The following is a 12655-nucleotide window of genomic DNA, read 5'->3' on the forward strand; positions in this document are numbered from 1 at the left end:
CTGAGGGGCTCTTTGAGTATGAGTTCCCCTGGTGAGAGGCAGTGCCCTGCCCAGCTGGAACTCATTATCTGAGCCTTTTATAAGGCAGGTCCAGGACTGGGCCTGCTGAACTGTAGTCCCAGGCAGGGAACAGTGTGTGTACAACACGGTGGTGGTTTTACATTGCATTCTGTAATAAACTATGTTCCTTTCCAGTCGGGCTTCCTGAGTCATTACACTCAGATAATCAGGCAGCATCTGTGGTGAGAAACAGTCAACATTCATGTTGATGACCATTACAAAATATAAAAACTGTATGAACTGGATAAATTATTTGTGACTGTGTTTTTCAGGAAATTAAGGTTCCCTTTATACAGTTTACATTTATATTGTATTATTTACCTTTTCCAAGTCATTGGCCCAGGTTTTTGCAATAGCTGGAAGTGAAACTATCAGTGCTCAGCATTACTATGGTGGGAATCGGATTTTTAACATCCACACATGCGCGGTAAGAATTGGGATCCCGGATTTCCTGATTGTCTCCAGATATTCTGCCCTCATTGCCATTCTCTCTGATGGTGAACGCGAGCTGAAAATCACCCCGAAAAGGTGTGCCTCAAAATACTTTTATAGTATAGAGGTGTACCATGACATGTAAAAGGTTGGGAACCACTGGTTAATCTAATGCACTCCTGGGTGACCTCCCACATTCTACCCTCCATAAACCAGAGCTCATCCGAAACTCTGCTGGCCATGTCCTAACTTGCACCAAGTCCTGTTTGCCCATCTTCTTGTTTACTTTGAAGAAGAGTCACGCGCACTTGAAACATTAACTCTGCTTCTCTCTCCACAGATGCTGCCAGACCTGGTGAGTTTTTTCCAGCATTTTCTTTTTTTATTAAAATTCTCATCCTTGTTTTCAAATCCCTCCATTACCTCAACTCTTCCAATGTTTATAATCTCCCTCAGCAACTACAAATCTTCATGATATCTGCGCTTCTCCAATTCTGACCACTTGTGCAACCTCGCTTTTAATGGCTCCACAGTGACACAGTGGTTGGCACTGCCATTTCACGCTGCCAGTGACCAGGGTTCAATTCCGGCCTCGGGTCACTGTCTGTGTGGAGTTTCCACGTTCTCCCTGTGTCTGCCTGGTTTTCCTCCGGATGCTCGAGTTTCTTCCCACTCTCCAAAGATGTGTGGGTTAGGTTTATTGGCCATGGTGAATTGCCCCTTAGTGTCAGGGGGAGTAGCAGGATAAAAACGTGGGGTTATGGGATGGGTCTGGGTGGGATTGTGGTCAGTGTAGACTCAGTGGACCAAATGGCCTCCTTCTGCACTGTATGGATTCTGTGATTCTATGATTGGCAGCTTAAAAACCTAGAGCAAAGTTTTCCCATGGGAATCATAGCGGGCGGGACAGGACCGTGCAAAGATCCATTGATCTCGGGCAGGATTTTCCGGTCTTGAGGATAGCACGGCCGGAAACCCTGTCAGTAAGCTCCGGAATTCCCTCTCCAAATCTCCCTGCACTTTTTTATCCTTCTTTCCTCCTGTAAAACATTCCTTAAAGCCTACCTGAAGTGGCCCAGTATTGCCTTGTGTGGCTCGATATCAAATTTTGTTTAGTAACATCCTTGTGAAACATATTAAAGGCGCTTTTGAAAAATGGGTTGTTGTTGAAGTTATTGTAGAAATGGAGGTGATCGCTAAGGTTTGACAGCAGGTTTCACTTTTTCTGCAGTATTTTATGACACTGGAGCCTGCAGTAATTGTAACACCACACTCTAGCTGCAGAAAGCTGCAGCTAAAAATAGAAGCTCATACATACTAAAACACTCCGAGGGATGAAGATCTGGGTTACCACTGCAACTAGTAAAAAAAAACACCATGGAAATTACAACTTGAAACAATCTTGGGCTGACGTGGCTGCCACAATAGAAGCCACGTTGTGACAAGAAGCCACTATAGGCACGCTTACTGGAATACCTAAGCTCATTAATTAATAATTGATTTGAAAGTTCTAAAACACTGAACCATTTCCTGATCATCTGTATCGTTGAATTGGTGTAAATTTTTATTGTAGTTTTAGGGGTTTTGTTGACAGACAAGATTTGTTTTTGTGCTGCTGTTTCAGGGGCTATTGTGGTGAACCTTTATTTTACTTTCTTATCAAATGTGACAGAGGAGTTCTTCAAGTTCAAAAACCTATCATTTTGCTATTTTAGATTTTAACCAAAAAGTAACATAAATTCGAATGCAAGCTCCTCATTGTTTTGACAGCAGCTTGCTCATTAATGGTAGCATGGTGGTTATGTCACTGGGCTAGTAATTTGGAGGGCTACACCCATGAATCGGGAGATATGTGTTCAAATCCTACCACAGCAGCTGGGGAATTTCAATTCAGTTAATGAAATACATTGGGAATAAAATTCTAGCATCAATAATGATGGCCACAAAACTATTGGTTTATCATAAAAATCCATCACATTCGCTAATGTCCTGCAGGGAAGAAAATCTCCCATCCTTAACTGTTCTGGCCCATTATGGCCTACAGTGATGTTGTTGACTTTTAAATACCCTCCGAAATGGATGAGCAAGCCACCCAATTGTAATCAAAAAGATGGCTGACCACTATATTCTCAACGGTAATTAGGCATTGGGCAATAATTGGCGCCCTTGTCATTGATGCTGTCCAGCACTGACTCTGCTGGGTCAGATAATTTAAATGTTGACTGGTGATCCATTAGCATAACTTTATCATAAGAAAGGAGGGTGGTGCCTTGAGGCAGCTTGAAGATAAGAATTGGAGGTTTTAAGAAGCAGAGATTCACTGAAGATTGCCACTGGAATAACTTCTGAGGGGCCAGTGTTCCTTTACCAAAACTGATTTATTTACAATGGTTTGCAATACTCAGGCAGGTGCAGAGTATTCACCCCGAATGCCAGTGACCCAGACGCTCCATATTATATGTCTCTGTAGAGCTCACTGATTGGGCAGCCTTAACAGGCCTCAGTTAGGGATGTCTTTCGACACCAACCAAGTAAACGAACTCAAATTAACTTAGGGACAAAGTAAAAGGGGCAGCTCCCCAAAAGGAAGGGGGAACAGCCCGAACCAAAAACAAAGTCGAAAGGAAACTTAAAACATCAAACCAAAAGGTGGTTATCAGGGTCGATAATACACGCCTAGCGGTCAAGGCCTCAGTTAGGGAGCTCATATTCCAGCAGGCCCAACTCATGGACCTTGTTAAAGTCATTACAGCCACAGTGGGAGAGTGTGTGGCATACTGAGTTGTGTAATCATGTGCCCTGCAGTTTTAAAATAACTAGAGGAACAACTACAGGTACCAAAGGAAGGAAACAGGACACTGGAAGAAGACAGAAAAGGAGAGGAGATAACTTCAATGAGCCTCTCCTTCAGGATGAGATGCAGCAATGAAGAGTAAAACTGTTGGATGCCTGAAGGATAGACCGCTGAAAAATCTTTTGTGTGCCATTTGGAATGACTTGATATCAACTATAACCTTATTATTTTTTAAATTCTTTTTAACTCCTTACACTATGAGTATTGGTCCTGCTTCCCTTTTTATTCAGCAGATTTGTGAAGCAGGATAGGAATGGGACTGGTTTAAGATTACAGTGCTGCTGTTGTGTTGTAGCCCCAACCGTGCTTGGTGGTCCCAGTGTCTCTGATGGCTCAGGGTTTCTCCAGGAGGTACAGTGTAATCAACAGTGTCTGAAAATAGCCACAATGGTGTTGCTGGATGATATGCGCTGGCATTTTATTTTGGATGAATGCTCTAATTCCCAGCCCACCTGTTTAGCCCTATTGTGTGTTTCTGGCAATATTAGTGTGTATTTTTTTGTATTTATTCATTTGAGGGACATGGGTGTCGCTGGCTGGCCAGCATTTATTGTCCATCCCTAGTTGCCCTTGAGAAGATGCTGGTGAGCTGCCTTCTTGAATCGCTGCAGTCCATGTTCTGTGGGTTGACCCACAATGCCATAATGGAGGGAAATCCAGGATTTTGACCCAGCGATTGCAAAGGAATGGCGATATATTTCCAAGTCAGGATGGTGAGTAGCTTGGAGGGAAACTTGCAGGCGGTGGTGTTCCCATTTATCTGCTGTCCTTGTCCTTCTAGATGGAAGTGGTTGTGGGTTTGGAAGGTGCTGTCTAAGGATCTTTGGTGAATTGCTGCCAGTGCACCCTGTAGATAGTACACACTGCTGCTACTGAGCGTTGGTGGTGGAGAGATTAAATATTTGTCGATGTGGTGCCAATCAAGCGGTCTGCTTTGCCCTGGATGGTGTCAAGCTTTTAAGTGTTGTTGGAGCTGCGCCCATCCAGGCAAGTGGCAGTATTCCATCACACTCCTGACTTGTGCTTTGTAGATGGTGGATAATTGTGCTTTGTAGATGGTGGATAAGCTTTGGGGAATCAGGAGGTGAGTTACTCGCCACAGTATTCCTCGTCTCCGAACTGCCCTTGTAGCCACTGTGTTTATGTGGTGAGTCCAGTTGAGTTTCTATATCATCCATTTCATGACATCAAGTTAAGTCCTGAAAATGAACATCACAAATGCAACTTTTCATTAACTGTTTGAAATTCTCGCCATAATTTTCTAGTTACCCAACTTTCCCTGATAACTGGAATAGATCTGCAAATTGATTGACTTGTACAGAGTGGCTGAGGACTCTGCTAGCCTATATAGTGGCTGGCAGCTGACATTGGGAGTGTTTGATGTTGAAGTATTGCTTTGCCTCGTGGTATCATCAAAATGCTCCCCGTTAGGCTTTGGATCTTGGTAGTGATACTGTGAAGCAAGTGTTGTATTCATATTTAAAACATTGATGACATCCATTGTTCAGAATTGAATTAGCAAATGGAAATATCAGAAATGTGTTATTAGTGTGAAGATTATTGCAGATTCTTTTCTTTGTCCTGGTGAAGTTCTGAAACTGGAATATCCGGGCGTAATCCCGTGGCAGGTTCTCCTTATGATCCGAGGGCGATGTTCGGAAACTCTTCAGACCCGTGTATTTCTGAAACCGAACTCGAGCAGCCACATCTTTTGGAGTGTCCACCTCATCAGGGAACATTTCATCCATTCGTTCCTGCTCGTACTTTTCCAACAAATTCCATGTGACAATACAGACTCTGTAGCTGACATAGAAGCACTTAATTCAGCAACATGTTTGTAAAAGGTCTATTTTGATAAATATTCTTTTACCCCAACAGAAGAAAAAAAAGCAGGTGGCACAGTGGCACAGTGGCACTGCAGGGTCCCAGGGGCAATTCTGGCCTTGGGTCACTGTCTGTGTGGAGTTTGCACATTCTTCTCGTGCCTGTGTGGGTTTCCTCCGAGTGCACCAGTTTCCTCCCACAGTCCAAAGATGTGCAGGTTAGGTTCATTGGCAATGCTAAATTGACCCTAGTGTCAGGGGGATTAGCAGGGGCTATGGGAATAGGGACTGGTTGGGATTGTGGTCGGTGTGGACTCGATGGGCCGAATGGCCTCCTTCTGCACTATAGGGATTCTATGATCTTCTATGAAGAGAAAAGATGGGTTAGCAAGTTTCAAACAATAGCCCTGATTTTAACTCCGGGTGGTTTTTGGGCCTATGGTTGGGAAGGTGAGCTGGCAACCCATCCATTGCAGCAGAAATTTTAACACCTGGGCCTCATTGACCTCCCTCTGGGGTCTTTCATTGCTCTCTTTCTGGGGTCTTTTATTGCCCTCCTTCTGGCGTCTTCTATTGTCTCCTCTTTGAGGTCTTTTCTGACTATGGATCTTTTTTAAGAGTTGCCCTCTATCTGGGGTCTGTCTTTTGCCCTCTTTTTTGGGGCCTCTATTGTCTCCCAACTGAAGTTTTTTTCTCCTCTTTGGGTCTATCGCCCACTCTCTGAGGTCTTTTGAGGCCTACCAATGCCTCTTTCTTGAGGTCATGTTGCTTATGAACCTTTTTTGATTCTACAATACTCAGGCTCTGACAATACCTTAATATCTCTAATGGGTCCATTCACCTAAAGAGGCATTCGGATGAGTACTTTATTTTCCCTCAGACTTTGATTAAAACAGGATACTCACAGGTGTCAGGCCAGAGGCAGTAACAGGATCATTTATCCTCATCGCCAGATGTAAAGATGAGCCTTCAGAGGCTCCATTAGTAAACACAAAAAGGATTTATTGCAATTGTTCAGCAGCCACATGGCTAAAGCTAGCTCCCTACATGTCTTCTTGCCTAAGCGAGCTCCACCCTGGGGTAATTACCCAGTCCCAATTGGTCCCAATTGGTTACCCAAGTCAGGTGACCCTTTTTGGCTGTGTTGCCCTTAAACGGATATTCAGCACAGTCGATCGATACATTATTTTATTTTAATGCATTTTCATTCCATTGCTGAGTTGATCATTTCAACAGGTGTCCATCCACTTGTCAATTAACCCGTCTGTAGGTTATTCGAGCAATGATCTCTCTGTGATTGAGGTATCTGTTGGCTTTCACCACCTCTCCCCTTACATTCTCTTTTCTGCATACCACAGACCTTGATTATCTTTGCTCCTCAGTTCCAAGTTTTCACGCTTCCCGCTCAGTGCAAACTCATAAAGTGTACAGTTCAATTTGTTGGGTTAGTTCCCCTGTTCTTAAAGCCCTGTGGACCTTGCCAACTACAATAAAGCTGTGCATCTAAAGCCAACGAGTCCTGCTTTAAAAATCTGGGTCTGATTTCTTGGAACGATGAAGGACCTCCAGCAGGCAAACTTTTCTCACATCTCTTTGCGGGGCCTGTGGAGCAGGAATAGTCCTGCCAGCCCCCCGTGAAATGTTTAGATCTTTCCGCCCACACGACCTTCCTGGAATCTTGTTCCTCTTACTTAGTTGATTGCAGCCTCCTGGCAAAATCCCGTGGTCAGGATCATTAGCATACTTTGGCAGGTTTCCATACCTTTCTTTTGGTGCAACAGCTGTATCCGTCTCTCAGTGAGGGTTATCATTGCAGCAGCTTTGCCAACCAAACTTCTTCAAAAACATTTTAAACAGGAAACTGCAGTGGTTCAAGAAGGCAGCTCACCACCACCTTCTCAAGGGCAATTAGGGATGGGCAATAAATACTGGCCTAGACAGCGACAGCCTCATCCTGTAAAATTATTTTTTTATGTTTTTCCCCCAATGGCAATTGAGTTGTTGAGAAAATGAAAACGAAGTGTGACAAACTCTGATGCTTACCTTAATCAGCAGTCAAAGATCAGAAGCCTTAGTATTCGAGATGTGGTATCACCAGTGCCCTTTGTAACAGAAGCATAACATCCTTACTTTTATGTTCAATGCCTCTAATAATAAAGGATTGCATTCCATTAACTTTCTTAATTAATGGTTCACATTTTCCCACATTATACTCTATCTGTCAAATTTTTGTCCACTCACTCAATCTATCTACATTCATCTGCAGCCTCTTTATGCTCTCTTCACGACATATTTTTCTACCTATCTTTGTGTCATCTGAAAATTTAGCTACCATGCCTTCACTCCCCTCAGCTAAGTCATTGATGTAAATTATAAAAAGTTGATGCCCCAGCACAGACCTCTGTGAGACTCTGCTTATCACATCTGCCAATCAGACAAAGAATCATTTATGCATGCTCTCTGCTTTCTGCTAGCCAATCTTTTATCCAGGCTAATATATTACTCCCTACACCATGAGCTTTTGTTTTTCCACAATAATCTTTGACGTGGTGCCTTATCAAATGCCTTCTGGAAATCCAAGTACAGTACATCTACAGGCTCTCCTCTATCCACGGAGCATGTTACTGCTTCAAGGAATCCCAATAATTTGGCAAAACATGATTTTCCTTTCACAAAACCAGTCTAGAGTCTCCCTGAATGCCTTGGGTTTATGTTGAGCCCAGTTATACCTCATTTATGATCAACTCTAACATCTTCCCCATGACAGATCTCAAGCTAACTGGCCTATAGTTTCCTGTTTACTGCTTCCCTTCCTTCTTGAATAGAGGAGTCATGTTCGCTACTTTATACTCTTATGCAACCTTTCCAGAATCTAGCGAATTTTGGAAAATGAACAGAAATGAATCTGCTACTTCATTAGCCAGCTCTTTTAAGATCCTAGGATGAAGTCCATCAGGGCCTGGAGATTTGTTAGCTGCAGCTCCATCAGTTTGCTCATTACATTTCCCTAGTGATTGTTATTTCACCAAGCTCTTCTGTCCCTTCCATTTCCCTATTTATAGCTACTACTGGAATGTTTCTTGTATTCTCTATAGTGAATTCAGAAGCAAAATATTTGTTCACTCCATCTGCCATTTCCTCATTATCCACTATTAATTCCCTGTTCTTGCTCTCCAGAGGACCAACACTCACTTTACTTATTCTTTTCCTTTTTAAGTATCTGTAGAAACTCTTGCTATCCATTTTTACATTTCTAGCTAGCTTCCTCTCACACTCAAATTTCTTTTTGATCATTCTCTGCCATTCTCTATATTCTGATCAACCATCTGACCTGCCATTCATTTTTGTACAGAATATGCTTTTTCATAACTGTGATCCTTTCCTTAACTTCTTTAGTTAATAACAGGTGGTGGTGGGTCCCGCTCTTAGAATTTTCCTTTATAGGAATATATTTATTCTGAATATTCTGAAATATCCCCTCAACTGTCTAGTATCCCAGTTCACTTCAGCTAGTTCAGCTTTCATGCACACGTAGTTGCCCTGATTTAAGTTTAAAATACTAGTCTTGGACCCATTATTCTACTTTTCAAACTAGTTGTAAAATTCGGTCATATTGTAATCGCTACTATCTAGAGACGCCTTTACTATGAGGTCATGAGTTACTCCTGTCACTGGGAAACAGTACCACCCACAGAGTGATATAAAGAGATACATGACCTGAGATTGTGGTCAGTTGTTGATGGGCAAAGACTTGGGCAGAAGTGGAGTTGGCTAAAAGCTTGGGCTATATACCCTGTACATTGTTATGTGTAACCAATAAATACTCAATGATCAACCATACAAGACTCAGAATCTTTTTGTGAGATCTACTGAACATACAACATGGTGGCAGTGAATGGAAAAACCCAGAACCTCAAAGAAGCTGGAGCAGAAAATCCAAAAGCTGGGAAACTAAAGGAGCAACGTTCCAGCCTCACTGAAAAAACAGAAGTGAAGACACAGAGGGAGATTTCCTAAAATAAACTTCATTGCAGAACTGGAAGCAGCAGGGCAGAAGAATAAAATGTCTACTGTGCAGCCAAGCACTCCACACGTCAGGCAGCGCAGCTCAGTTGTTGTGTGCACATTATTAATTTTAATGGATGGGAAGCAAGAGTTGTACTGAAGTTCACAATTTGTGCTCCTAGTGGACAATGTTCTGTGCCAGAAGCGTGTGAGCAGAAGACAGGGCTAATGTTGGCATAAAGAAACCAGCCCTGACTCTGAATAAGGCAGAGGCTACTAAAATCAATTTTAGTTAAGACTGTTGTATCATCAAAGAGAAAAGGCTTTCATCTTTTAAGTCATAACTGAAATCAGACTCAAGTCCCAATGATGAAAGGAGAGGACTCGGGTGGAATGTGTATCAGCCAGCTACTTCTTTGTAGTGGTGTTTGGATGCAGGAAAATTGATATCTGCTAACAATTTTAAATCTGCTTCCTTACTTTGGCTTCAGAATTACAGATGCATTATAAACAGTAGTGTCAGTACCAAGAGCCAGGCCACAGGCATTGGCTCTCCTGAACCTGAAATAAAAAGGCACTTGTATTAAAGCTTTAAAACAAAATTCAGTTATATTTACAGGTAGGCAGTTTATTCATCTATGCTATAGTGAATTATGTTCACGGGCCCCCCATCTCCACCCTCATTTCTCTTTTATTCCTTCCACTTTTATAGTCCTCTGGTCCTACATTTTATCCCAAAAAATTCCAAAGGAACTAAAGCTGCGCATTTCAACAGCTCACCTGAAAGCACTCCCTCAGTATTGCATAAAGTGCCAACATAGATAATGTGTTCAAGTCCTGGAGTGGGGCATAATCGGAACTGCTTCCTGAGCTCTGGAAAACTAACCCTAAATGTCATCAGAATAAAAAAAAAGTGCTTACAAAGTTAACCCTATCCAAAATATTACAAGCCCTCCAGGCTCCAATCCATAACCTACAAACTCCTTTCATGGATGAGTAACTTCACCCAAAAGTGCCAAATAGAAAAACCCCACATCCTTAACATTTTTTAATGCACCGGATGGAATCAAAGCCAAGTACAGACCTTAGGTACTAGATGACGCCACCCCCCACCCCCCCCCCCCACCCCCCCGCCCATTATGTAAGATGAAAATTACTCCATGGCAGAGTCCAAATGGATAAATTGCCAAAGACAAATTAAACTAAAAGAGATTCTTTTTCAAGATAGCCAATCCTCAAGAGAATAGGTATCAGATTCAGAAGATGATAGCAGATATGTTTCGCATTGATAGCAGGGCTTTTAGCTCCATTAGGCGAAAGACAGCCATCGAGGACTGTATAGTGCTATTGAGTGATCCTTCAGGAGAGATGTTGGTATAGTTTTAAGTTATGGATGAGGTTATAAAATGGTTCCTTTCCATTGATCTTCACTACTGAAGATGATATCGGTTCATCAACATAATCTATGTTGTTATATAGATCTAATGTGATTAAAATGTAGGCATAAAAGGAGTCCTTTTCCTGATGGTCATGGATGTCTAACTGAGCTAGTGAAATGGAAAGTGTCGTAGTCAATGATATTGAGCTATGTGGTGGAAATGATGAGAACATGACTGAGTACCTTGAGAACTGGAGGAAATCACTGGAATACAGGGATATGAAGATCAGTAGACCAAAGACCCAATTTATAGACTGTCAGTTTGAGTTTAACGAAGAGGATTCAGAGTGAAGGTGTCAAGTTGGGGTGGAGACTTGGAGAATGTTGTTTAATTGGCCTGGGGTCAATCGTGCCAGAAGCTGGGATTATGGAAATTGAAATTAAGCAACAGGTTAGCTCTGGTTGGAGTGGTTAGAAGAAGTGCAGTGAAGTGTTATGATAGAAAGGTATCGCTGGAACTGAAAGGAAGAATCCACCAGACCGATGTGAGACTGGTCTGGTTAGAGTGTAGAAGCATGGGCAGCATCAATGAGAGAGGAACAGCGACTGGATACCAATGAGATGTGGATGCTGATATGGATGTATGCAGTAACGAAAAAGGATAAAATCTGGAACAAGTACACTGGGGGTCAGTGAAGATTGTGGGAGCTTCGAAGAAAATAGTCAAGAAGAGACTGAAATGGGTCTGTTCGGCTGTTGCGAGAGAGGAAATGTGGTGAGGGAAGTGATGGAAATGGGACTGCCATGAAGAAGGAAAAGAGGAAGATCTAAGGCCAGATGGAAAGGTGCAGTGGCGAGAGAATTAAACGCAGCAGGATATGAAGAGGAGTGAGTGACCGGAGAAGAGTGAAGAGCAGCATTGTGCTGACCCAAGTAAGATGGGCAAGGAAGCAGAAGGGAAAAAAGAAACATGGAAATAGCTCTTGTTAGAGCGAGGGCCGTTAAAACAAATCAAGCTGCTCATGGTATATACCCTGGGAGGCTAAAACTAATGAGGGCTGCAGTTTGAAGGCCATTGGCTCACATATTTAACAGCACACTGAGGTCAGTGATTATTCCAATGGATGGACATAGAATATTTAAAAAGAGCAGTAAGTCAGAACCAGGAAACTATCGGTCTATTAGTTTGACTCTGTGTACAGTGAAGCCCCCAGAAGGTGTGATTAGAGATGTATTCTATGATTATCTAGAAAGAGGTTAATAAGAAATCCCAGCATAACCTCAGGATAAAGAAGCTCTGTCTGATCTGCCAAATTTTTTAAAGATGTTACAACATTGGTGGTTAATAAAATTCCAGTAATAATTGTGGCCTAGAAGTTCATTTGTGCCCAAAAATGGGCACGCAAGGAGCAGCGTGCATTCTGCACACGCCTCTTAGTGTCTCAGGCAACACATATTATTTATGCTGCTTGCTTGGTATCATGGGTCTGGCATGCAGCCATGATATCCATGCTGTTACCTGCTTGGGGACCAGTCTCTGATGCCACTTAACGGCAGCCAAGAACTCTTAAAAGGAAGGTGCACTTTGACTGCAGGCGACAGGGAAACACATAGAGAAATTACTGCTGTGAGCACTGAGTGGGTGCTGATAATGCTGTTAACTGTCAACTATCTAAGGATTGAACATTAAACTAACAACAACATTAATAATCTTTGACTCTGAGCACTACTAGATCTAATACTCAGCGTTTGTTAATGAATGGAAGAACGACTTGCATTTATATAGCACCTTTCATGACCACATGATATCTCAATGTGCTTTACAGCCAGTGAAGAACTTATGAGGTGTACTCACTGCTTAGAAAACACAGCAGCCAATATGTGCACACTTATATCTCACAGGCAGCCGTCCGATAATGGATAATGTTTCAGTGATGTTGGTTGAGGGGTAAAATTGGCCAGAACATTAAGAGCTACCCTCCTCTTTTTTTAAAATAGTTACATTGGCTGGATTTAATGCAGCCCAGCACAGTGGAAACCATTGTGGCTGGACCTGTTCAATCACAGGGAGGCCTCATGTCAGACTCCCAGCGGTGAGTGAAC

This window comes from Mustelus asterias, chromosome 3 (assembly GCF_964213995.1).
Source record: "Mustelus asterias chromosome 3, sMusAst1.hap1.1, whole genome shotgun sequence".
Lineage (NCBI taxonomy): Eukaryota > Metazoa > Chordata > Chondrichthyes > Carcharhiniformes > Triakidae > Mustelus > Mustelus asterias.